The 3,544-nt window shown below is 40.2% G+C and overlaps 2 non-coding genes across 2 annotated transcripts; both read right to left on the reverse strand.

Moving 5' to 3' along the window:
* Positions 1–5: 5 nt before the first annotated feature.
* Positions 6–88, reverse strand: trnal-uag (transfer RNA leucine (anticodon UAG)). The gene has a single exon. It is a non-coding gene; the product is annotated as a tRNA-Leu (tRNA).
* Positions 89–387: 299 nt separating this feature from the next.
* On the reverse strand, positions 388–470 carry trnal-uag (transfer RNA leucine (anticodon UAG)). Its single transcript has one exon. It is a non-coding gene; the product is annotated as a tRNA-Leu (tRNA).
* Positions 471–3,544: the final 3,074 nt, after the last annotated feature.

Raw genomic sequence — 3,544 nt, forward strand, 5'->3', positions numbered from 1 at the left:
AAGTGTGTCAGAAGTGGGATTTGAACCCACGCCTCCAGGGGAGACTGCGGCCTAAACGCAGCGCCTTAGACCACTCGGCCATCCTGACTTCCTTCATCAGAGGGTGAGATGCCTTTGTGTGTGGTATGCTTGAAGGGCAAAGATTGCTTGACAATTCACTAAGGACTATGCCAAACGTTTGCTCATAGCGACGAGCAAAACTTAGCACTTTTTCTGCAAAGCAAAGCAAGTTGTGTTTGCTTCCATGCCACCAGTGTAAGTAAATGTGTTGAGTTTTTGAGAACCACTTAACATCTCCCACAGTTGTTGGCAGAACTAATCAGAAACTCTCCTGTTTTGCCTGCATCAAGACACTGAGACTCGTTCATTCTTAAATTAATGCAAGTGTGTCAGAAGTGGGATTTGAACCCACGCCTCCAGGGGAGACTGCGGCCTAAACGCAGCGCCTTAGACCACTCGGCCATCCTGACTTCCTTCATCAGAGGGTGAGATGCCTTTGTGTGTGGTATGCTTGAAGGGCAAAGATTGCTTGACAATTCACTAAGGACTATGCCAAACGTTTGCTCATAGCGACGAGCAAAAGTTNTTTTTTTATTTTTGCCTTTTTTGTATGGTCTTCCTGTTTGTGTATGAGCTCTGTGCATCCAGCTGTTTCCAGCGCACGCTCAGTATTTCCGGGGTTTTCATGGACGAGTCATCTCCGGGACAAATGGCAGGTTGCCCTGGACAACATGAAAGATCTACAGATTAATTCATTTGTGATTTTAGACAATAAAGTAAACTTGAAGTTTCCAAGCTGCAAAACCCAATGTATACACAGCAATAAAGTTATGTTTTTATACACTGCCTTTTTTGAGTTTCACACATGGGATTTCATCAATAAAATATAAATTCAGTTCACAGTGCAATGAAAATCAAAAGGTCTTTGACCAAATCAATTTCCATTTGAATAATGAAATCTCGTTTTCTCTGCACTGCTGATGAGCGAGCCTCAGAACAGACGAACACACATCACACAACATTCTCACGTTTTCCAAAGCTCTTTGAAATGCAATGTTTAGTCTTTGAAATTTATATGAAGTAGTCAAGGTAATTCTGTGCCTGTTTGCCATGCGGATCCCTTTAACGCTCCTGATTCTATGATTTCCACCTTTTATCCCATATATACGTGTGTATGCATATACCGTAGAGAGGTAGTTTTCCATGAATTAGAACAAACTTGGAATCCAGAGATTCTAGTTTATTAGTCACTCTTTAGCTCATATTTTAGAAACTGTACTCACTATTTAGATGCAGAGAGACTCCTATTATTGCAACCCAGAAAAGGAATTAGACCAGAGGATACTTACTTTAGCTTTTTCTTCTTTTGCTCTTTTCTTTGGTTTGTTATTTAGTTTGTATTTTCTTTTAATTCCTGCAAAGCACTTTGTATTGCCTTGTTTCTGAAAATGTGCTATATAAATAAAATTACCTTTACCTTTTCCCTTTCCAATCTTTATATAACCGAACGGGAAATGACCCAGGCTGGATTTGCAGATCTCTGTAAACTATAATAGCTGAGGTCGTATTTGACGGATTTATCATTCTTTCGTGGGAGCAGAAAAAGCTCCAGTGTGTCTGCTGCCTGACTGCCAACTGACAACAGACTACATCAAAAACAGATTTTCTTACATGCACAAAATTTCAGGATTTTCTGATCTTTGCCCCAGCTTTAGAAATTCTCAATAAAAGCACTGAAAAGCAGGCAAGCATGTGGATCGGGTTTTCTGTCTGGAAGGTTGTTGGCAAACCTTCCAGAATACATTAAAGGTAATTATTTACGACAAAGGAACAGTGTTTTATTTTCAGCTGGAGACTACAATGACATTGTTTCTTATGTCCTCCAGAATGAGACCGTTGTTTATTTCCAGTCTAAGTAAAGAAACTAAATATGTGGTTAGAGGTTTTAGCAATGCTGTGAACTATTTACAATGTCTAAGTCGGCATACCTTCCAAGCGAGTTCACACTTGCTAAATGTTTTCATGTTTTGTCACATAAAAACTAATAACTTAATATTTGAACCATCTTTCACTTAATTTACAGAGACAAATGTTTATAGGTGGTATGTCTCTGCTAGCTTTGCACATCTTGACATAAAATGTCCATCTTTTACAAGGGAGTATTAGCAACGGCATGTTTGTTGCACCGTAGATAAAAGAAATAATAATGTGGCTACATTTCAAAAACCTATTCCAGAAAAAAATTATGACTTTCTGTACATTATAAAGTCATTTTTGCAACAACAACAAAAAAAAAAATGCAAGAAGTTCTCTAAGGTTTGGTGGTAATTTCAGGAGATACATGTCTGGTTATTTTCCAAAATGTAAGAGGATATATGTGAATTATTTTCTGTGTCAGAACAGCATCTCTAGGAAAATATTTGTGTGTGTATATCTAAAAATTTACCACTTAAATAAGATCTATGGTATGTTTTGCACCAAATGTCCGACTTTATAATCTTAATAAGCTGACTATTTATCATGCTGGCTTTACAATGTTAGAGAATAGTCCAGGTGTAATATTATAAATGTATACCCTTAATCATGGAAAAAAAAAACACACAAAAAAACAAATGTGTTGCAAATTTACAACTTTTCCACACGAGAGAATTTATTTATTTATTTAGCAATTATGCAAAATTCATTCAGAAATGTAGGATTATACTCCTCCGTGGCCACATTTTTATTTTCTTTCACTCTCCAGTATGTTACAGGCCCAGCCTTTCCTAGGGGGGCGGTAAAGATCAGCATCTGGGGGTTAGAAGAAGAAGAAAATGAGCTGAGTGTGTTAGTTTTAGAGACTCTAGCTGTGCAGCTCGTTGTTCGCCTTGCCAAGAAAAGGAAAAAAGTTCTACAAGCTTTTATCTGCCGCAAGCGGAGCAGGACCTTTAAGAGCTCGTTACCAGCAGACAAGCCGAAATAGATTTCCTTGGTAACACTGGGGGCTCGTTCCGGGATCGCTCTGCTAAAAAAAAAAAAAAAAAAAATGGATGAAGGAAGCCGAAAGAACCTTCTGGAAGTTCACAAGATGGCTGTGACTGGCGCCAACGCTGCTACCGGAATATCAACGCACTTGGAGGGAAGGAGTCGAAGAGTGAGCTTAAACCCTTTCCTGGTGGATGTAGAAGAGACCCGACAGGACAGTGCGAGCTTGTGTGATGAAATGGAGTGGCGTGATGAGCGGTTGGTGACCAGTATGTAATTAACTCCAGCCGCGACCGAAGCCGCTGAATACGCTCCACCATGGCCGCTTACCCCGCCGCCATCAGAACATTACAACCCCTTTACAACGCTGGACCAGCGAACGACAAACTGCGGTGAGACTTTAGCCCATTTCTGTCCAAGTCATGGTGGTGCTCGAAACGTAGCATCCACGCCTCATGTGACGACATGTTATATGGATAATAAGACTAATAGCCGAGGTGCAGCTGCTCTTGACGGATTTCCTCTTTCCCCGCTAACTGTACCGAACTGGGAACGCTGTGTAGCTTCATCGCTGACCCAC

Source organism: Poecilia latipinna, unplaced genomic scaffold (assembly GCF_001443285.1).
Source record: "Poecilia latipinna isolate Pla-1442-1.1 unplaced genomic scaffold, P_latipinna-1.0 Scaffold34, whole genome shotgun sequence".
NCBI classification, from domain to species: domain Eukaryota; kingdom Metazoa; phylum Chordata; class Actinopteri; order Cyprinodontiformes; family Poeciliidae; genus Poecilia; species Poecilia latipinna.